Source organism: Scleropages formosus, chromosome 6 (genome assembly GCF_900964775.1).
Source record: "Scleropages formosus chromosome 6, fSclFor1.1, whole genome shotgun sequence".
NCBI classification, from domain to species: domain Eukaryota; kingdom Metazoa; phylum Chordata; class Actinopteri; order Osteoglossiformes; family Osteoglossidae; genus Scleropages; species Scleropages formosus.
In genome coordinates this window covers 22,491,593-22,515,346 of record NC_041811.1, presented here as the reverse complement: position 1 = coordinate 22,515,346, position 23,754 = coordinate 22,491,593, and the positions used below count along the sequence as shown (strand labels likewise).

At 42.7% G+C, this 23,754-nt stretch overlaps 1 protein-coding gene across 6 annotated transcripts in view; it reads right to left on the bottom strand.

The window, feature by feature from the left end:
• The window catches only part of dab2ipb (DAB2 interacting protein b), a 238,349-nt gene that overhangs the window by 162,204 nt on the left and 52,391 nt on the right, over positions 1-23,754 (bottom strand). Inside the window, exons 1-2 of one of the 6 annotated variants that reach the window (XM_029252915.1) lie at positions 929-957; positions 393-644 (exon numbers count right to left, since the gene is read on the bottom strand). The exons of 2 other annotated variants lie outside the window; for them this stretch is intronic. The gene's annotated coding sequence lies outside the window, so the exon portion shown is untranslated. Of the gene's footprint in view, positions 1-251; positions 364-392; positions 958-11,152; positions 11,474-23,754 lie in introns of those variants that run through there. 3 more of the 6 variants (XM_029252913.1, XM_029252914.1, XM_029252917.1) reach the window with 3 other exon arrangements.

Sequence of the window (23,754 nt, the reverse complement as noted above, 5' to 3'; positions counted from 1 at the left end):
ACACGAAAAATGTACATCCACTTGCCTCAGATCAATGTGCTCTAAAAAAAGAGATTACTCAAAAAGCAAAACAGCAAACACCTTTTTTTTTTAAAAAAAAAAAAAACATGCATAATTGAAGCATTATGAACCTTTGTTCAGTTATATTAAAAAAGTGGCAATTTTAAAGGAAGGGAAAATAAAAAATGACAGAAGATACAGAATGGATACTCAAGTATATTACTTGCGTGGTACAATTCTTATGGCCTTACCGTTAAAAAAGATGCAGAAACCAGAGTGCAATTGAAATCAGAGTAGAAATAGAGCCCGAAGCATGATTATGGAAAAAAATCCGTTTTGTCTAACGTCCTGTCTTCTCCATAACTCGATGTCGTCACACTGCATCATCTCACCTCAGAAGAGATCAGCCCTCGAATGGAATCCAGCCTCAGGTCTGTCTTGACAGGACCAAGAGTGTGGGCCTCTTCTCAGAATCTTATAGCAGCTCTCAGCCTGGTCAACGCTTTTCAGCCAAGTCAGAGTACAAAACCCAAGCCATCTATAAAACTTTCAGGTCGTCGCTGGTCTGCTCCGTCACGTTCTGTAACCCAAATCGAAGCGAAGTCCAACCGTACCCGAGGTTCCAAAGCTTGAAATCCACACAGCTGAAAAAAGAGGCAGAATCGTGAAGGAAGCCGACATCGCGAGCCTTTCTTATTCAGCTTTCTTCAGACCGTGGCCAGCATGTGGTTTGTGTTTAATGATGCAGGCATCTCAGGTAATGAGGAAATTTCTCCTCTACGTGGAAGCGAGGACGAATTTGTCTCTTCGAAGTGAATGAGTGTCAGATTTAAAATGCGGGAAAGAGGGAACATTCGGCACCACCCCCCCTCCACTTTCAATAACAAATCAAAAACACAGGAAAGGGAAAGCAAATGTAAAACAATACCTTACACTGTACTGGATAACACTGACTCAGCGGTATTATGGGCATGCGTTCTTCTCGGGTACTGCACAAATCACAGCACTTCCTTCTTTACTGTGAGCACAACAATACTCCTTTATTGCACAAGCACCTAAGCCACACGTGCGCTGGACCAGAACTCATACCTGCAACGAATCAAATATCGACCTGCCGTATGGCCTCTCGATCCCAAGGTAGCTGGTCTGCGCGTACTCTAGCTGGCTGCAGGTACTGGTGTCTGACCACCGTGGTGTTACAACCTGAAGGTTGCTAGTGTAAGTCCCAGGAAGGAACCCGCTACTGCATCACTACAATATCCAGCTATATTAGTGTGTACAATTTTTAATTCATTTTTCATCAACGCAGTGAATAGATAAAACTTATAATAATAAGTCCCTCCACAAAAATGAACACATATTTGTTTCCAGGCAACATAAAAATTGTTGAGGTGACTTTTATGTTTCTTAACTATAAAAAATAGGCAGACAAAGCCTAAAGCCTTTAAAAAGGACATACTTTGTTCTGCTCTGTTAGTTCCGGTCGTCGTCTTCGACGTACTGCAGCATCCAGATCCAGTTCCCACAACAATCTGGCTTCTGCGCCAAGAACTGTGCGCTGTGTACGGATCCTGAGGCGAATTTACCCAGAATTCAAATCCCCCGATGTGCCGTTAGGGCTGACCCAGTTTGCATCAGAAGCAGCTCGCTTGCTCCGTGTTTACAGCTCGCTCTCCGTTCGCTGCCGTCGACGTGCTACGTGCCGCTGCACGACGCCGGTACAGGAAGTGTTAATTATTCATTAAAGATTTTTTGATGAGCAACTCAACGAGCGCTCATTAAAAGGTCCGCTCTCCTCCAACCCCTTGCATCCGAACCTCGCTGTTAATTCGAATGCCACTGCAAGGGGCTCCGTTCAGCAGATCCCAGGGCTCTGAACTGATCAGCAAAATGCCCGAGGCCTGAAAACTTCAATTTTCTGCTACTTTTCACCAATAAGCAAAATGTTCCTGGGACACTAAACAGCACTAGTGCAGTCGTGATCTTGACTGACCATGACACTTGATGTTTTCATTTTATATAACGAAAATACTAGACAGTATTACATATTCCATTTTATATGATGAAATAGATACATATTTTCTGAGCGCTTTGGTGGCAGACAAGTAGTCTATGTCACATGAAAAAAAGTCATAGAAAACTCATTCCAGAGGGATTTTCTTAAAAAAGCAGAAATATCCAAATGAATCCCTGACCCCAGGAAATGTGGGTGATCAAACCACCCGGAGAATTTTCAGTGGAAAGCATGTTTTCCTGCTGTGCTTTTCCCAGTTCTTCCAGGGCTCTGTGTCTCAATTAGAGCTAACAACACATAACTCGCTAACACAATTTATACTTAATTTATATTTTATTCAAAGTCAAATATTCATTGTGAAACAAGACGCAAACATAATTTGACTAACAAATGTTTACTTTCAGAAAAATACAGAAGGCAGAGAAGCTTCCAGTGATCAATATTTGTGACAGATTTATGCATCGGTGGTATCAACAGTTGAGAGGCATTGTATCTTCCCTTCTTTATGTCCCTCCACATTAGAGTGGAAAAGACGCATTGTGCTTTAACAGCATACATCACTCCTAGTGACAGCCTCATTTATTCCACATTTCACAGGTGCTACAATCCCTGTGAAGCTGACAAAACAAATTAAAGCACTGATATGAAAAGGATTCTGGTTGTTTCCCCTCATTAAAAAGCAGGAATGAGCTTTATAGGATCAAAAGCAATGATGCAAAGTGATCAAATCAATTTGGGATCAAAACCATCGCCGTGATTACTGGGCGTGCTCAGAACCACGTTCTTAATACACTGAATAGATATCATAACCATGGATGAGTCATTCTGATGAACATGAGTATTCAGAGACACTGAGATAAAAGTCCCATCCAAAGAGACAAGATACTGCACATGCTTGCAAACCTTCCCTGACACTCCAGTGCGGAAACTTGCCCAGAACAATAACATATTGTTAACAAATTTCGCAATCTGAAAGCTTAATCTATCTTTATTACTCCTGTGTTACTAGTTGTCTGATATAACTTTTTGTTTTTTATATATTTCCAGTGTAGGTCACCTAATGTTAATCAAATGGTGAGACAAGTAACAAATAATTCTTAAAATATTAAAATGTATGCATCTGATTAATCTAAGACATGGCACATTACTGCTGTGTACTAAACAAGATTGCAAAAAAGATACAAAGGAAATTTAATAGGACACAGATTGCCACCCTATGAAATAACTTGGATTCACAAATTGGGTGCACTGTCAAGACAGTCACATCAACAGGATGAAAAGTGACGGGTACGATGACTTTGCAGCAGCCCTTCTGTTAGGGACCCAAAAACGTGGCCAACTCGCAATACAACCTCAGTCCAATCTCCAAGGCGGTAACGACGGAGGGTAGCAAGGGCAGCTTGAGCCGCCTGGCAGGCAGCACTTCTCATTGCTTTCTTTTGTTTCTTTGGCCAAACAAAAGGGTCTTTGCTCCATTGTGCAGGAAAATGAAATGTGGCAAACGGCACCTGCTACCTCCAACGTCGGGGCCTTAACCACCATGATCTAACAGAGGCCGTGAGCAGGGCCTTTAAACTGAAGTGGGCTTGTGAAACCTGTATGGAACTCCAGACCCTGGGTGAGCACACACTAAATGCCTTACTCTTACAAGCAAAGTGCTTGTAAAAATGTGTAACTCAACACCAATGACAGCATCATTACAGGAATGAAGAATCTAAGAGTCAGTCCTCTCTGGGGAAGAGAGAAGAAAAAAAAAAAACAGAAAACATGTCATGTTGAGGTGAACATATCTACGGGGGAGCACACAGAATAGGCCACTCTGTTTAATGATTCCTCTAGAAGGTGGCCAAGGTTTTCTTTTTTTTTCATTCTGAGAGCAGAGGGAAACTGAGAAGCCAGGGTCATCTCTATTCAACCGCCCCATCACACCCCTTCAGAGCACTGTTGGTGGTCTGACACCATTTATCAAGCCCTGAAACACTTCATCTGATAAGATTCCATTCTGTGGAAGCGTACATCTAGCTTGGCTTTTTTTATAAACAAATACTGGGAACACATAAGAGTCTCACATCTATGAGGAGAAACATCAAGAAGTCCGCACAGCTGAAACAGCGAGCAACAGGAGCATCTAAAGAGCAGGAGGACCTTTGATACAACATAGCCAAAGAGGGAATACACCCGCCATGGAGGCTACACCAACAAAAATGTGCGTGTACACCTATCAACACAGCAATGCTACACACTCCACCTTTAGGCTCAATAGAACACAAAAACAGTACCAACAATGCAAAAAAACTTTTGGAAAACCTGTCTGCAATGCTCACACATAAAAAAATGCACATTCCTGATCAACCCACACAGTACACTGCATTTAAAAACCCAACTTGTTAGTGGTCTTCCGGAGTCCTCTGGTCCATGAAATGAAGGGAATCTGTACAGAGCAACAATATCAGGGTCAATGAGAACATCTGCAGAACAGCCAAAACACTCATTCCTGGAGCCAGTGACCGGAGCTGAGTGAAGACGCCACAGAAAAAGTGTTTTCCGTCGTTGTCAGCCCTCAGTCTCAAAAAATGTACACAATAAAAGCACTGTTTTTGAACAGACCTGATTATACACCCCCATTAAAAATGATGCATACGAGATGCATGAATAAAACAGACAGGAAATAGCACTGTAGCATTAGACACTGTCTGTAACATATTACACTGAATAATAAGGGCTTTTTCTTGAGCAGGGGCCTTATTATTTAATCTAATTTAAGCTTTCAGAAACGCATAATGGAACGCCAAGTCTTCCAGAGCCCCCCATCAGCCACTCCCATACTAACCTTCTTTCCACCAACACTACTTGAGACTTCATTTCCTCGAAACAATTTCAGAGCAAATGTAAAAACAGTTCAAATGTGTATGATATTACAAGCACAATGATATAGATATAGATAAAGTTTAGATAATTCCTAAGATTTAATTTTAATCATCTGATCCATTTATATTATTAATTTCTGAATTTCTTCTATGGAGGCATTCTCTACCTAAAATTACATGTACTTCATATAGTGAAAATGTAGCAAAAATATTCCATTTAAAGTCCAGTGAAGATCCTGCTTTTGAACCTTTGGTTGACCTTAACTGCTGCAGTAAAAGTATCCAACCTTCGAGTAAAACCATCTGCTAAAGGAAAACAATGAAAAAAACACTAAAACAACAACGTACGCAGAAATGGTGTACTCTTTGAACAACGATGCGGACAATTACAACTGTTCAGTTTCAAATGTTTTTTTCTGTTCCACCCAAGAATAGACTCTCAGTGGCCCCTCCCTGCATGATCTGGTGGGTTTCCACACTCAATGATCAGGGCGAGTGTGGATGTGATCAGGAAGTTCACTAGCACAGATGCCTTTCCCAGCAGCCCCCACCCCTGCCTGTGCTCAGAGCGTGACTAATTTGGACTTTCCTATTGTGATGTTAAACGCACAGTGAGCCCACGGTGCTGTGACCTCGACCGCGTGTCCTCGGGATTCTACACATTCTTGTCCGCTGGAATGACAAATTGGGACGCTTCCCGCACCCGTTGGGAACGACCCAAACAGCGCCAACGGGACGCTTTCTACAATGACTCAACAGGACATGACTCTGTTTCTTCAAGTACAGTCATGCATTGTCAGTTGTATAACATAATATCCACATATGTACAATACAGTATGGTTTTACTCAAAAGTTGGACGTTTTTATGGCAAAAGTTAAACGGACTTTGTTTCTTATAATTTCATTGATTATCTTGTACTTTTCTCAAAGGCTGTTACTGATTTTGCCCATGTACATAGGTTGATGTTTTATTGGTGCATTTCACCTTAACAATTTTCTCAAGGGTACATCAGCAGGTCTCTTCTAGCCCTTGTAAGTCTGTGTCCTTTAAGACACTGTCCACATAGAACACGGTGAGTTCACTCTCCATTGCTAATCGGGATTTCATTTTTAAAATTCTTTTTTTTTTTTTGTGTACAGATTTACCTAAAAATGCCTAATTGCTTGATATCTGGAGGACTGAAAAACATAAAAGTGATTGGTACAATAAAATTCAGGGCATGCAATATATATTTGAGAAAAAAAAGACTGCCACAGGGTTTTTTTTCTTCTTCATGTGATTATAGAATGTCCTATAAAACTTCAAAATATTTTCACTGTGCTCATCCCAGGAAGCTGTAAAAGAGAGTTGATCTGTCCCAATCCATAAACCATCTGCTGGCTATCTTTAGTGTGGCGGTCAGAAATAAAAACCACCCAGTTGGGGTCCTGCAGTCTGGTGTCGAGTCAAACAGGATGTGTGGGAAATTAGTTCTTGTCCCCGTACCACCCCACTGTTCGTCACTGGGTTCTTTACCCCTGGGCTCACCACACCTGGAATGCCCACTGCCACCCTATCAAGGTGGAAACATGAGTGCCTGTGTGACTGGATAAATATATACATATATGTGTGTGTGTGTGTATTTTTTTCCTGCTGTTTAGGACTAGAATGCACAGAACATCCTTCCAGCTTCCCCAACACCACCTCCGCCTCTCCAGATCAGTTGCCCGCCTTAGAGACCTTTCCTATCTGAGTGAGGCAGACAGGCTGGTGTTGCCTAGCGCTAACGGCTGCACTCACTGGTCAGCAGGACGGAAAAGCCAGCTTCTTGGGGTTGCCAACTTTACGCAGCTGAAACCTCTGGATGGCACTGGGAAGAGGTGAACTAGTCCTTCAAATAGCTCTCCATGTGGTTTGACATTCTTCACCAAAAGATAAGAGTCTGTCATGCCTTCAAATCACCTTCAGAAAATGCACAATCCACAGAGACACACACACACACACACACACACACACACACACACACACACACACACACACACACATTCCGCAACCCTCTTAGCTCCTGGTACTGAACTCATTCATCCCCTAAATATTTGTTTCCCTGGGTCACCGAAGCCTGGTAGGTTTTTTTATCACTGTTTCCCATGTTTGTTTTACATTCCTCTTACTGTGTGCATAGCCGTTCTGTGAACCACGTGTAGAGCAAAAAACAGTCATTTTGAACATTATAACAAAAGAAGAGAATTACAAACAACCAGGAGAAAAGGTACTAGCAACTTATAGAAGTAGATCAAACTATAAAAATCTGAAAAAAGTCAATTGTTACCATCAGTCAAAATAATAATCATCTAGGTAAGCAGTTCAGAGGAAAAAAATGTCAGTAATTTGACATTTCATGCAATCGCTATGACAAGCAAAACCATTCAACATTTTTGCTAGTACTCAAACCAAATACCCCGGGTTCACTGGTCCAATCCGTTCACAGCGGCGCACATTTTCAAGCATACATTTCCCCATGTATTTCAAGAACAAGGTAAAAATGCAGCAGCCACATACTTTTGAAAATATTCCATGTCATACGTAACAAACGGAGGCTTAATGGAAGTAATGAGACAGTTGTAATGCCTTTGCAGGGTTAAGGGTAACATCCTGATTTGATATTGTAAGCTGAACAAATAAAATCAGTTTAATTTCTGTTGTACTGTGTGCTGATCACACACAAAATAGAAAAACTACACCCCAGGATGCCAACAAAACACACACACACACACACACACACACACACACACACACACACACACTGTCTGAAACCACCTGTCCCGAGCAAGGTTGCGGCTGACCCTAACCCTAACCCTAACCCGGCAAAACAAGGCGCAAGGCTGCAGAGGGAGGGGACACACCCAGGACGGGATGCCAGTCCGCCGCAAGACACCCCAGACAGGACTCGAACCCCAGACCCACCAGAGAGCAGAACCGAGCCAAACCCGCTGCACCTTCTCACCCCCGTCAATAAAAAAAAAAAACACACACACACACACACACACACACACACACACACACACACACTTTCAGAACTGCTTGTCCCATACAGGGTCACAGGGAACCAGAGCCTACCCGGCAACACAGGGCATAAGGCCGGAGGGGGAAGGGGACACACCCAGGACAGGACACCAGTCCATCACAAGGCACCCCAAGCGGGACTCAAACCCCAGACCCACCGGAGAGCAGGACTGCGGTCCAACCCACTGCGCCACCGCACCCCCGTCAATAAAACAATAAATCCTAAATCAGCTAAAAATATTTGGGAAAGCAAAACCATCTGCTGTGGAATGTTAAAGATTTTAACAGAAGTGACTGCATCAGCCCTGTCAGTGATATCTCATTTACCATAACATAACTGGCGTAGATGTAAACTGGACATGCATAGTTGCAACATTTGACAAGCCCTCCAGTTATGTTCAGTTACAACCTCTAAAAACTAATACTAAAAATAACTTCATCAGAAGGTGATATAAAGGTGATATAGGTGATATAAATTATTATTAATTACATTTTTTCCTCTCATCAAAGGACACTAAGCTGAAACAGCTGTTTTGCCCACATGCACTTTGAGTACTCTGAATCCTGCCTTAACATTTATGATTAATGCTCAGAGTCACAGTCACCTCCAGCATAGCTCAGCTAAATTTCAGAGTGTGGTAAAACACTATTTTTCAGAAGTCTTGCCTCATTGGCTTTTTTCGAGGTTACGGAGCGAATCTTCATTTTTGTCACTACCAACAAAATCTGATTTTCTCCGTTTTTTCCACTCTGGAAAATGACAACGTGGCAATCTGGATATACAGATCTGTTAAACGAAATAAAATCTGATGGATCAATTAACTGCATTAGTTTATAAGTGACTTTCACTCTGCGTCAGTAACAAGTGTGTCTGGGGCAGATGCTTTGGCTCATTCCTCTCATCCGTATCTTTCCACAGTGTCGCGGTGTATGTGTGTGTTTAGTGGGAGTTTCCAGGTCATCGAGAAAGCCCAAGGAGCCTCTTCCTGTTGTCTGACTTTCAGGATGAGCTTCGTGGCCCAGGGACACAACACCGCTGGTGGCTTTGCAGTTGGGTTTGCATGGAGATGAACAAAATCGCCCTTGCAGCACGACACATACGGAACACCACCTCCATGTAGAGGGCTGCCATGAGTCCACCACACCACCTCTAAACAGTTTTGCATCCGCAAACACTTAGCGCAGCATGTAAGTCACTAAACACAAGTCAATAGAAGCTGTCAGAAGTGCATTTATCTAAGAAGACAATTATATGGGACAGGTCATTCGAACCAACATGTCACTACGGGAAAAGCAGAGCAAATGAAAAAACTCTCAGTCTTCATGTCCTGCACATGCAATCCCTACTTTCTTTATTGCTGATACATGCGCACATTTGTATTACATTTCTTCTTTTAGCTGATGCCATTCTCCAGTACAACATACAGTGTTAAGCTTCTTACAATAACTTCCCATTCATACAACTTAATACAATTTTTACTGCAGCTATTTAAACCAAGCTATTAATAGCACCACCAGTTCTGAAATGGAAAACGATAGCTAAATGTTTAAAATAAGTTGCTGCATGCCAGTTCACTTGCAGATGAAAACGACAAAATCAGATAAAAGCGGGAGTAACCTGGGCCCCCTGTGAAATACCTGTATGGGATGCACTGAACAGAAGAATGAAAGCAAAGCAACCTTACATCTTTGGAACTTGCTGCATGAAGAGCTGGGCTGGACATGACACCCGATTTCCAAATCAGATTTGTAAATATACACACACATTGTCTGAAACCACCTGTCCCGGGGAGGGTTGCAGTGAACCGGAGCCTAACCCGCCAACACGGGACACAAGGCTGGAGGGGGAGGGTACGCACCCAGGAGGGGACACCCGTCCATCGCAAGGCGCTCCGAGCAGGATTCGAACCCCAGACGCACCAGAGAACGGGACCCGGTCAGACCTGCTGCACCACCGCGCTGGTTCTTGTTAACCTAATGCCTGGCAAACAAAACTAGTTTCCAGCATGTGTACTCACACTTTTCACCGGTACTGTGCAAATGCAGAACTCAGAATTGCTTACAAAAGAGACAACTTCCATACTTCACGGTATATATATACCTTACACATATATAATCTCTCCCTCTCTTTACATATAGTATACACGTGTGCGTGTGTGTGTGTAGTGCACTCTGTATATATATTGTCAGCCTCTAAGGCTTGAGAAGTCCTGTTTGGGGACACTTGATTGCTGACCGAGGCCACATCAGATCAATAGAAGCCCGCAACCGATACCAGGGTCGGTGTGCAACCCTTGGCGAGGGTCCACACACTGCTGCTATCAGCATCCCAGCAATGACCCTTCCACGGGTGCTTCCTCCTCCTCCCCGTCCCTTTACTGCCCTGACACTATTAATAGAACAACAATACCCTTGGAACTTGAGGCGGGAACATGCAAAGACCTGCACCTGGACCGCCAAAGACCCCCAGCAGCAGCGACGCAGCTGAACGGCACGGAAACAGGACGCAAACTTAGAGCTTCGGAAAGAAAGCTGAGCAATGTACACTACCACCAGCAGCAACAGCGCTGATGCCGCGCACCGCCATAAAATGTCTCACGGCAAACAAACAATTAAAGCACGCATTTACTAAAGCCATTAAAGCGCAGAGTCTTGCTGTTAAATAAGAGTAATTTAAACTTGGAGGCGTCCTGCTGTATGCTAAATAACCCCCTTACTGTTAAAGCACTTAAATATTTCACTAAATTGCTTCAGTGCACTGGAATGTGGGTCCCCGTGCTGTATTATAAATAAAAGGCACATTAATACCTTCTGCTCGCAACCTTGTGCCCCAGTGTATTGTAAGCAGAACATTGTTCTGCTGCTCTACATGCAGCAGAAAGTCCAGTCTGAGCTGCAGAAGTATGTTTTGTTTTTTTTTTTCCTATCCTTACACTAACTGCACTGCTTCTGCTGCCGAAATTAAAAGTTTTATGTAATAAAGAAACAAGCCGGGGGGGGGGGGGGGGGGGGGGGGGGGGGGCGACACCGCGTGTTGGGAAGCCTCTGAAAGTTCCCACAAGCCAGACGATCAGAGCGCTCTGCCTAACAAGTGTGTCCGCGATCCTCCGGGGCACACGAAGGCCACTCTTCCTACCTCCCCTCCGTAGACCCCAAAAGCTAGAGGGGGCTCGGGCCGTACGTCCCGTCCCACCACCGCTTTGCGACCCGGCTCAGCCCAGCGCTTACCTCAGGCTCGCTTCGGCTCCGGGTTTGAAACGCTTCTCATCTTCCTCTCACAGAGCCAAGGGTAATAAGTTGTAAGGACTCGTAATTTCCCCCCCTTCCGTCTTTCCTTGGCTCCCCCCGCCGCGTTCCGGTCTCCCGGTCCGAGAGCCACATATATCCCTGCTAGGTGCAGACTCCCGCAGGAAGCCCGGGCTTAGCGTGGCATAGGTCCTCCCCTTTCTTTTTTTAAAGCAGGAAAAGACTGAATAACTGGAGAAAACTGTATGACTGCAGGACAGCAGGAGGAGAGTCAGTCCACACCGAGAGCTAGGTTACACTGCTTACACACTCTCTCTCTCTCCCCAGCCCTGCTTCCCCCCCCCCTCCTCCATTCTCACTCCGGTTCCTCCCTCCCAGAGGAAACAGCGCCTCTCAGCTCCAGCACTCACAAGCAGACTGGGGAGGGCTGGGGGGTTTGAATGCGCTCACTCAGAAAGCCAAATTCCTGGCAGAGCAGCGACCAATGGCATTGGCGGCTATGGGGAGGCCCTGACTTTCCCTCACTCGGGAAAAGCGTGGACTGGAGCGGAGAAGCAAGCGCGGAGCATGTGGAGGAGTGTCGAAGAGTGAGGAGGGGAGGGGACACCGGTAATGTCCCAGGGCCCACGGGAGCCTAGGTGCTAGAACTTGGCGAAATTGCCGGGGAATGTCTGCAAGCTCTTTTCTCAGAATGGAGGAGATCAGCACCTGGAGAGAAGTCATCTTGTGTTCACCCCATGAGAAAGTTTCCCCCATCAGCCTTCAGCTCCAGGGAGATCAACCTTCTCGCATTTCTGCTGCAATGTGAGAGCAGTGCAAAATGCTCCATCCCCCACCATTCCAAAATGACAGATGCGGACTCGGAGCCTCATGACGTTTAGGTGATTTAAAACGTAAGAATAGCTAAGAAGCAGAGGGCGGCCGACGGAACCACAAGGCACTGCAGGTAAAACGCTATTGTGCTCTGACACATAAAGAACTGGGCTGGGAATGACCTCTCTTTATCTCTCTCTTTGACTCCTCCCGTGTGTGTGTGTGCGTGTGTGTGTGCACGCACATCAGAGGGCCATTAAAGTCTCAACAAGTGGTATTAATCATGCCCGCACTGCTAGAGTTCTACAAGAACAGTCAGATTCTACAGGTTACAAAAAGATGTCGCAGATGGGACACAAGGCCAAAGGCGGTTGACCTCTGGCCCAAACAGGGGTGTTCAACTTGCTGTCCCAAGATAAGAAAGAGAACGGTTCTGGAGGCCCAAAGATTGATAGGACTTCTCTGCAAGACAGACATAGCAAGCAGTGGGCGGTGGCTTGGCTTCATCTGGACGTCGCTATCAGTTCATCTCCCCTCCCAGAGTTCCCCCGGTGCCAATTTCATGCCTCCCATCCCATGTGGTTGTCTATGCAAGACGCGGTGCCACTCTGCTTGGCTGCCTGGGACGCTGCCCCGTCTGCAAAGATGAGAATCCCAAAGGCTCCACACAATGCAATTCTGGCACTATTTGGAGCAGAAAAGAACTCTAAGAATGACAATTAAAAGTTCTACAAAACAACTACAAAGCATAAACATCCGGCTATGTAAAGACACTCTGTCCAGTACTGCATATTAACTTTTTTGCGGCAGAGGGAATAATGCATTCAGAAAACTGTTAATTTATAGTTGTGGGTAGCAATTAAAAAGTTAATTACATGTGAATTAGAATGTACCAGCAGTTTCCTCCTTTTGTAACATATAATTTATATCTTCTCAGGACACAGAGCTCTGTCTGGCCTGGAGGATGGTAACCAGTGTTAATTTGGGTTACTTTTGACATTGAATCACTTTTCATTTATTTGACCTGGTTTTCGAAGCAGGAAAATCCAAGAAAATGTAAAGAGCCCCAAAAAAGCTCCACCTTAATCAATCCCTTTAAAACTGGACAAAACGCACTAAATTTAAGGGTGCTTGTTGACTACAAAGCCTTTCTAGGGAAGCTGTCAGTCTGTGAGCTCACAATAGCTTCCTGGAGCCTTCAAATGAGTGACCACACCATAGCTAACTTTGTGCGATCTCCTCCCGGCTATTGGTTTTTGTCTGTGGTCATGCAGCTTCACGAAGGCCAGGATAAATTCAAACACTTTCCATGACCTTCCCAATCACCAGAAATAAACACTTTGAGCCTTTATGGATAGTTCTGGTGAGCAGAGTGTAATATAGATTTATACCTCCTTCATCCCTCAAAAACCGAAGGCTTTTCTTGTTCAAGAGGTGTGCAATATCCCACTTTCCATTGTTCGGGACTGTGATGACAGCATTTCAAGAAAGACTGAACCCTTTCTGAAAGCAAAGGGGATTCGTACTCCTTATGAGACACTTAATATAGTAAGTGTTTCTTTTATTTAGTCCTGTACATTTTACAGCACTAATTCCAACACCCAGTGCAAGAGATTTGACCACTATATTTCTTTGCATTTTTTTTTTCAGTTCAGCAAAGTAACTGAGGTGAAGTACTTAGCTCCAGGGGAGTAACAGCTGCTTATCACTTATGATTTGCATGCTGTTAAGACTCTGGCATTGAGAATACATGAAGTGCGGTGCCAGGACCATCTCACTGCTGTGTACCTCTCTTAGGAAGAGATTTGAACACTGAGTATTTCAGGACTTGTGAGCGTGCAGTTTTCATCTGTGCACTGGGGGACAGTGAGTGTGTTTTGGAATTCACCGTAACTTGTACAGGAACCCTTCACTTTGGGGGGAGCGCACATCTTTAATCTCTACTCAGTTACACCTGCCATTTGTATAGCCAAGTATCTATGCAGTACAGTATATATGGTATAAAAATGAGGAAGGTGTGCACTGCAAAGAAACATCCTCTTTAACAGGACACATAAAAGGCTGCTCTGCTAAAATCTTGCCCCCCATAAATAGCTGAATCAAATTTAAAGCTCTGTTATGATGCCATCTTGCTTATGAGTAGCAAGGATATAAAATTACAGCCAATCCCTGGGCACAGTGATAACACACTCCTACTTGACAAACTTTTTGCTATCCGTTTTCGTTACTTTTATTATTCATACAGTCAGTTTTTAAAATAACCTCAAACTGAAAATGCTGACATCCACATTTTGAGAAAAGCAGAAAAGCTTCTGGGTCCGTGCAATGTGTCCTGCAATAACCTGAAAGACTGCTATGAGCTTTTTTAATCAAACCTTGCAAGCGAGCAAATCCTTCAAAAGGAGCACTGAATAATTGCGTGCAATTCAATGAGATCATAAATTTGTGTAATTGTTTATTCTGAGCCATGTACTGCTTTTCAAGCCATCAACCAACCAACCAATTTCAAGAAGCGCTTGTCCTGAGCGGGGTCACGGCAAGCCGGAGCCTATCCCGGAGACATTGGGGACAAGGTGGGAAGGGGGGTGTGCACACCCTGGACAGGATGCCAGTCCATCGCAGTACCCCTTTTCAGTAGAAGATTTTTCTGTTTTGTATTCAACAATTAAGTGTGAAAATCATGAATATATTGACATATGCTGTATGTTAGAAAGGGGGTGCGGTGGCGCAGTGGGTTGGACCGGGTCCTGCTCTCTGCTGGGTCTGGGGTTCGAGTCCCGCTTGGGGTGCCTTGCGACGGACTGGCGTCCCGTCCTGGGTGTGTCTCCTCCCCCTCCGGCCTTACGCCCTGTGTTGCCGGGTAGGCTCCGGTTCCCCGTGACCCCGTATGGGACAAGCGGTTCAGAAAGTGTGTGTGTGTGTGTTAGAAATTAAGTGTGTTCAAAAATAAATGCATCACTCATTAGGTTGTGAATCAAGAACAAAAAAGGTTTTCACATATTTTATCTGGAAATTCTCTCCTAGTGTCTTTGAGGGGCCGGTATGTTTTGAGATCCATGTCAGGGTTCATCTCAAATTCAGGATGTGGCTCTGGTCTCAGTGTGGCCTGGGTGGCCGAAAATGAAAATAATTACAGTTCAAATTAAAACCAGATACTTTGATAGGGCTGCAAAGATCGAGAGCACAGACTGTTAAATATAGTCTTCTGCAAGCAGCAGTGAGGAGCACAGAGTTAGCTGTCTGTCCAAACCACCTGCAGGGGTGGTCTTTTGTTGTCACATACTGGTCATATGGCCACACATCTGGATGGAGTTATTTGGACGAAGGAAGTCTTTCCAGAAACTCACATGCTGTACTCACTAACTGATTGTGATAACTATGATACGTCATTGCCACCTGGACTGTCTATTTTGACTAATATCAGTGCAGTTTGCGCAGTAAATCTCTAAAGTCTAATATATAGCATATCTGTATGTTTGACAGCATATGTCATATTTCAGGAGAAATATCTTAAATGCAATCAGAAATTATTGCTGGTGATGTTTTCAACAGAATTGTTACCTGTTAGAGAGCTGAACCTCCAGTTAAAGAAACTTAATTCTATAGTGCTTCTTGATGGCTATAGACAAAAATGTGACGATATTTTTCCAATTATATGGAGAAAAAAGGACTACTATATTAAGAAAGGCTAGATTAGTGCAATAAGGAAAATGCCACTGTAAATCAAATTAAACACAAAGTTCAAATGAAAAAGTGATTAAACTTAATGAAGGATTTTTTTTTTTTAAATGACAGCAAAAGATTACCTTAAAAATAAGAAAAATATTGAAATAACTTTCAATCGATACTTTAGATTTTTATGATTGGTGATTTTCTTACTTGGTGACAAAATAATTCTAAAACTGTAGAATTCAGATGACTGCCAGGTTTAGTTTTATTTCAGTATTGACAGGATTAATAATAAATTGGATTCTAATATTTCCATCCAAATTTGATCATTTCAACAGTATGACTCATGTTCAGTGACAAACCTGAATTCTTTTATATAAACCATCAACATGTGTAATGATTAAGAAGTTCACTACATGACAAAGAGAGCAGATGTCTAGAAACCAAACACTTCCGAGGGCCTCCCCAACTGCTGCACGATAAGCCTACCTGGTAAATTTTCATGAGGGATATGTGTACATGAGAAAAACTGCAAAATATTATGCAAATTAACCATATTTGTCAATATGTACAGTTTTTAATTACCATCCAGTGTCATCTTTCCCAGCAGCCCCCTTGCTTTGATAGCAAACATGTCTTGTTTTTCAAAAGGCTGATCTTTCCAAATAAATGTTTTAAATCCCATTAGACAGATGTTGTAAACCAACTCATTGCACTGATGCATGTGAATGCACACAAACTTCGTAACAAAATACGACTGCGTGTTACAGGCAACACCTGGCCTGAGGAATATTTCAAACGATGACAACAATGTGAGGCTGCAGCACGACTTGTCCTAAATGTGAAATTGTAGGATGCTGACTCAGCATCACAAATTGAATTAATGATGAAAAATATGACACTAAACATAACTTCAGCATTTGTGTACATTTAGCATTAAATTGGTTACAAAATGCTAAAAATACTGGTGACAAAAATTTAATGTTAGTTAACACAGGAGAGTAGGGTTAATGTAAAAGTCCTACAAACATATCATACATACATAATAACAGGCGGTAATCTTTGCTCAAATTTTCATCTCTTGCAGAGAATTATTCCACAAAAATTTTGAAAGCACACAATACAGACACTTTGCAACGTTAACAGGAACCAAAGTATTCAGCAATACGTATGATCCATTACTCTATTGAACAAGTAAAAAAAAATGGTATAAACTGAGTGTATAAGATACTGGTCATGTATACGAAGTCACACACACACATTTTCAGAACCGCTTGTCCCTTACGGGGTCACGGGGAACCGGAGCCTACCCGGCAACACAGGGCGTAAGGCCGGAGGGGGAAGGGGACACACCCAGGACGGGACGCCAGTCCGCCACAAGGCACCCCAAGTGGGACTTGAACCCCAGACCCACCGGAGAGCAGGACTGCGGTCCAACCCACTGCGCCACCGCACCCCCGTCTCGTATACGAAGTCAGTCACAGGTTATTAATGTAAATTAGAAAGCTCTAAATTAGAAACGTGTCTAATGTGAAGATCACAGTTTTCCACATATGCAGTGCTGGACAGTTTAAGAGGACAGAAGACACTGGACAAGCTGGGTTGTCCATGAGGAAACAGGTAGGAAACAATGAGAGACACCAGTGAGAAAGGTCATGGCAATCAAGTTGGTCCAGCATTAAAAAGGATGAACACAACACGGCAACCATTAGACAGCAATTTAATTGTGAAACTGAAAATGAAAATTTAGAGAAGAAACGGGCTAAAAAAAATAAAAAGAATCAGTTCAATGTGACCCAATTTACTCATTTGACTAATACAATGTTTATTACTTTTTATAGTAAAGAAATATCTAGGCTTTTGAAAAGTACAGATATGACTAACATAACACCAGCCTGGAAACATTCAAATACGAAACCCAAAATGAGACTGGCCTGAAAATACTGTAGCTTTGACTTCAGGCTTCACTGTAAATTACATTAGCGCCACTGACAAAACTGCACTATCCAGCTGTGACATTAGGAACTGTTTTGGGCTCAAGATTCTATGGTTGTTAAAAATCCAGTAGTTTACTAAGCAATTACCTATTAATTTCCTACCACGATAATCATTAAAAGCCATCTGACACGTCATGGCAGTGATTTCCTAAATGGCATTGTTTTCACATGAGATGGTTCATGGGGTTATATGTTGTCAGTTCTTATGTTCTCAAATTGTTACTGGCCCACAAAATGTTTTTGAAATGCAATCAATTTAGCATGGAACACTGCCATTTAAAAACCACAGCAAAAGAAGATATAAAGCATGTATAAAGCACACAGAAATGTTCTGTTTCATAAGGATATACAAGATAATCCTTCACCTTTTATATATGAATGGAAATATAGTATGTGAAACATGAAAAAAGTGAACTGCAAATCTCATTTTTGAAATATTTCAGTCACTGGGTGCTATATCATCTACATTCATTTCAAGATAAATTCGGAAAACATAATCGTAATTCCTTCAATTCATCCTGAAAACTGAAGTTGTACTATAAGAGTTTGCTAAGGATCACACAGATTCATTTTTTCCTCCAACAAACGGCATGGCTTTTGAATTTATCCTTTCAACTCTTCATGCTATTATAAACTCAGCAGTCTTAGCGTAAAGAATTTGTATAATGCTATTTATATCAAAGGGGGGTGCAGTGGCAGAGCAGGTTTGGCTGGGTCCTGCTCTCTGGCAGGTCTGGGGTTCGAGTCCCGCTTGGGGTACCTTGCGATGGACTGGCGTCCCGTCCTGGGTGTATCCCCTCCCCCTCCAGCCTTGCGCCCTGTGTTGCCAGGTTAGGCACTGGTTCGCCACGACCCGACCCGGGACAAGCGGTTTCAGCTTGTGTGTGTGTGTTTATATCACAGTCATTCTATACTTGGAAAAATAAATTTTACAGGTGAATCAAGGTATTCTTTTAAAAAAAGTACAGATCAGTACAAGAATGTGTTACTCATTCAAATATTATTACCTTTATATGTATGAGACAGTTAGATCAGACAGGTACACTCATTCATATTTGGTAGCCACCTCACCTTGTCAGGGTTCTGACAATTTGGAGCACATCATAGAATCACTGGGCTGTAGACTAGGAAGGTGCATCTGGATGGGACATCAGTCCATTGCAGGGTAGCCACATGTAGCTACACACCAGGGGCAAGTCAGGATCAAAATTTACCTGAGACAGATGCCTTTGGGCTGTGGAAGTAAACTAGATTACCTAGAGGAAATCCACGCAGACACAGGTAGAACATGTAAACTCCACAATGTCACATCCACACCCGCCATTGACAGTACCTGACACAAATCAAGCACCGGACACCAATCAACACACACACTCTTAAAAGACCCCCTTCTGCTCCCATTCCCTTGTGGAATCTCACTTGAGACAACTGTCCTCCTGCACTATGTCCTGCCCTTCCTCGTCCCCTGCTTCATGTATCCATTCTCCAGTTCTCGACCCGTCGCTTCGTCCCCTGACCATGTCCTTGCATCCTCGAGTTCACTCTGCCGGCCGATCGACTGACTCTTTGCCCGCCCCTGACAACGAGAACACGCCAGACCCCTTGATTCCTGACGAACGATCCTGCACTTGGGTCCAGCCGTCCCGGCGTCATCGGTTCCTCGTGACACACGGAGACTGAGCTGGATTATAACGTAACCCCGAAGAACCCAGCCACTGTGAGGCAGCAGTGCTACCCACTGTGCCACCCACAGAAGCACACTCAGACAGAAATGAAAAGGAACAAACAATGAACAACATAAGCAAAAATATAAGAAAAAACAAGTACCACAAAGAAACCCTAGATTTACCAGATATATTACTTTCATCGTGATTTGATCCTCCAGGAGTGTCTTGTTCCTTCTGACATTTGGCTTGTTTGGAATATATTCAAAATGACTACAAAGCACAGTTGTTGACTGCTTTTGTTCTAGAACAGCCTTTGTATTTCCTTCAACCAGACCTTTATGTCAGTTCTTCAGCTCCCAGAAGCCCATTCTGTACGCTGCTCCCTGCACTGACTGAAGTAAGAAAAACTAAACGCACTCACAAGTTTCTGAGTTCAAACTATAAATTAATTAAGAAAGGCACCCATAAAACGGCTTATGGGGTCCATTCGGTCATTGCTCATTTTATTCTGGAAGATCTGTGGAATATGAAATTGAAGAACTGCTGTACTTAGTGGAAAAATTTCATAAAAGGTAACTTATCTTCGGTATTTATCTACCCTTAATTTAATACTTGAAAAATCACCACTTTCACTTCAAATTCATGTTGTTTTTATTGTCATTCCTCTATATAGCTTATATACAGTGGAACGAAATGTCGTTTCTCCGGTGACCATAGTGCAACACAGAACGGGAGTACAGGACAAAACCCGAAGTGGCCGCTGCGTGCTACTGCGCCGCCATCTTGAGAAGCTCAACGCACAACGATTCTCACGTTTTACAGGCAACAGAGTATGAATAACTGCTGAAACAACTCACATGGATCCAATGAGAAACAGGGGAGGTATAAATGCATTTTGGAGCAGAGACAACTTTTGCAGGCCATTGCTGGTGTCCTTTAGTGATCTACACATGCTCACTCTTCACATGCACATGCAACCACAGCAGGAGCCTCAATGAGAGCAAACAGAACAGATAGCTGATTGTAAAAAGTCCCGAACACACTGTGGTTCCCTATGAAGCTGTAAAAAATATTCATTACTGCTTGCTTTTATTGCATGGGATAAACTGCTACGTTTTAACTGGCAGGAATGAACCAAGATGATCTTGAACGTTTTCAAAGAGTTCAAAGACGGTTCTAAATGCAAGCTGATAGTTGCTTCCATGCTTGTTAGAAACCAAGCATCCATGGAGAGAAACTGTAACCAGGTTAAATGCTTGTTAGAAACCTGCCAAAGCACTACACACTCATTTACATAGCCCCCGCCACGTATTTCCTCCCCTCTATTCTCCAGGTGATCCACTATCTTTCTTAAGCCAGTAAAATTACATTGTGTTTGTGCATGTAGATTTTCCAAGAGGCTAATTAAACTGGTTTAGCAAAAGAAACAATCACCTGCAGTGAGTTTAGCCAGTTCCACATTTTAACCCAAGTAATACGCTATGTACGTAATGGTCAACAGTGACTCAGGCTGCAGACTTCGTCAGAGGATGTTACTTGGAAAACGCAATTCACCTGCTCCAGCTGCAGGCCTGCAGAGCCGTAGGTGTCATTGTGGGTAATGAGAAGGAGGGAAACCCAGCCACCTGTATCTCCCTAGAGAACACAAACCAATGTCCCATCTTTGGGCAGCACGGTGAGAACTGAAACCCAAAATCCCACCATAACAGAACAAAACATTTTGTTGCTGGGGTATATAAAGTTCTGCTTGCATTCTTTAGAAGATGTCAATATTTCAATATTCTATTTTCAATGCAAAAGTGTGCTGCAAAATAATTTCCATTTACATTTATTCACTTAGCAGATGCTCTTCTCAAAGGCGACCTACAATGGATACTATGTAGTGTTTCTAACCCACACACCTTATTCATCAAGGTGACTTACACTGCTAGATGCACTACTTACAATGGGTCACTCATCCATACATCGGTGAAACACACTCTCTCTGTGTCACTCACACACTATAATTAATGTATAATTTGCATTCACTCATGCATGCACACATGTATTCAGGCAACATTACAAGTTACAGCCTGAAAAAGGAGTTCCCATCTACATAAAATAATTAAGTGTATTTTTCTTCTAGTGTTGGAAAAAATACAACGCAACAAATTTCTCACTATATGTCAGAGTACATTGAGGCAGCCCATGACAGATATACCAAAACTGAAAAAAGAACAACTATATACAGTGAATACTGCAATTCATAAGGCTTGCAGGGATGTAACAAAAAGTAAAAACGCTATGCACACTATTTACATAAATATTACAGAAATGTAAAGATGTTATGCCATCAGCACATTCATGTAAATCCATGTAACCAATATCTTTTTCCTAAGGAAAATTTCTACAGTATTTTTTGTCACAGCCACAATGCTATTCAGCCCACCTAGCCATTTTTTTTTTTTTTTTTTTTACAAAGATGAGAAAGAAGAAAAGCTAAAGCAAGTCTACATAATTCCACTGCCCCAAAGACCTTGACTCACATGAACTGAAGGATAATTCATCATTTTAATTAAATGAATTTTTATTCGGTTTAAATCCAGACAAATTTGTTCTAATTGAGCTTTACACTAACGTTCTCTCAATGGCCCATGAAAGCCACTATTCATATTGCCCCACATATATACACACAGACTATAGACAGGAATATAGAGATCACCTAAAGGTCAAGAACAGACTTTGAATTATTTTTTTCACTTTGCATATTTTTTGTTATTTTATATTTTATCTTTGCTATTGGTATAATACCAGTGCCAGGCAACAACATTACCACAAACATTATTCTCCACTAAAACACCCTTTTTAACAATATTACATTTATCGGACGCTTTTCTCCAAAGCGACACAGGCGTCGCCTGCTGTACTGTTCATGTAAAAGCATCATGTTAACCCTGTGCTTGGCCATATCCAAAAAATCTTATGTAATTCAGTAAGGATCAAAGACCTTCACTACATCCAACTTATGTAACGGATGTAGACATACTGGTAAATGACAGAGTCGATGCTTAGCAAGAATCTGTCATGCAAGAAAATGCAAACTTTACCCTCGACCACTTCTCTTTATGCAATTGAGATCTACCATGTTTTCACATGATGTACATTTACACATACACATGGGTATGTATATATATTAGTGCCTTGAGGAAAATTCTTCCCATTAATTATGCCTTTGACTTTTATGAAGTGCCATTTTAAAATACATGTAAAGGCAGTTAATTTTTTCTAAAAATTAAATGAGGCATTAAGGTTTTTTTTATACCTACAGTCTCACTCAGGTAAGCCTTACTGTATCTTCTTGAGAGATGATGCTAATAAAACACAAAAGATCCAACTATGGTGATTTGGAAAGCACCTGTGTTTTAACTACATTAGCAAAAAATAAATGTTATTGCTTTTGTAATGCCTCACAAAGGAAACAGCAGATCAAATACGATACACTCTCAGATGACAGACCGAGAAAGACCAAAGAACAGTGCCTGGAATTTCAACAAAAAAAAAAAATTCATAAGGTGCAGAAAGTTGGAATAGTCCTCAAAGAATGTCAAAGCTTCATAACTTGTGAGCGGAGAGGATAATTTTTATCAACAAGAAGTATTTTAACATCATAATTATGTTGTAGATGGACTGAGGTCCCATCCTGCGGGTACTCTGCCTTGTGCAGCACTGCATGTCTGAGACAGACTCTAGACCACCATGACTTGGCTTAGAATAAGCAGTTTGTAGCACGTCGAGGCGGCGAGGAAGGGGGGCAGAGCCCGAGGTCAGACATCTGCAGCTGGGACTAATTGCTGGCTCTATTTCTTCCCCCGGGTCCGCCGGTGAAGGAAGAGAGAAAGGAGAGAGACGCCAGCCAAAAAGAAGACGGCAGATCCCGTTCGCGAGCTCGCCCTCGGTCCCGAGCCCCCGGACGACGCGGAGGTTCCCGAAGCACTGCACCGGAATATCTGCTCCTGGTTCCCCCCTCCCTTTGCGTCACCTCCCCTGCACTAGCGTCAATAAAAGAGCACGAGCAATCCGAGCACCTACCTGGTTCCGCCTCTGTCTGTTGCAAAGTTACTGGTGATGGATAGATGGATTATGATATATGTATTATGTTAGTGAAGAAAAACAATGTGTGGGTTTAAATAGAAAAGTTTAAAATGACAAAACTAAGAAGATCCCTGGGCATATATGTATACATATGCATTATACTGCATGTACCGAAATGTATTTCAGAAATCAAGATTTATCACGGGCATTACAGGGGTACTGAGACTAGCTTCTGCAACAGCCCAGAAGATTCAAAGCAACACTAATAAAGGAAACGCACTGCGGAAATAATGATAAAAAGAACAGAATGAGATTCAGAAGGAAATTGTTAATTGTTATATTTCTAACTTCGAGTCACCCTTGGGGT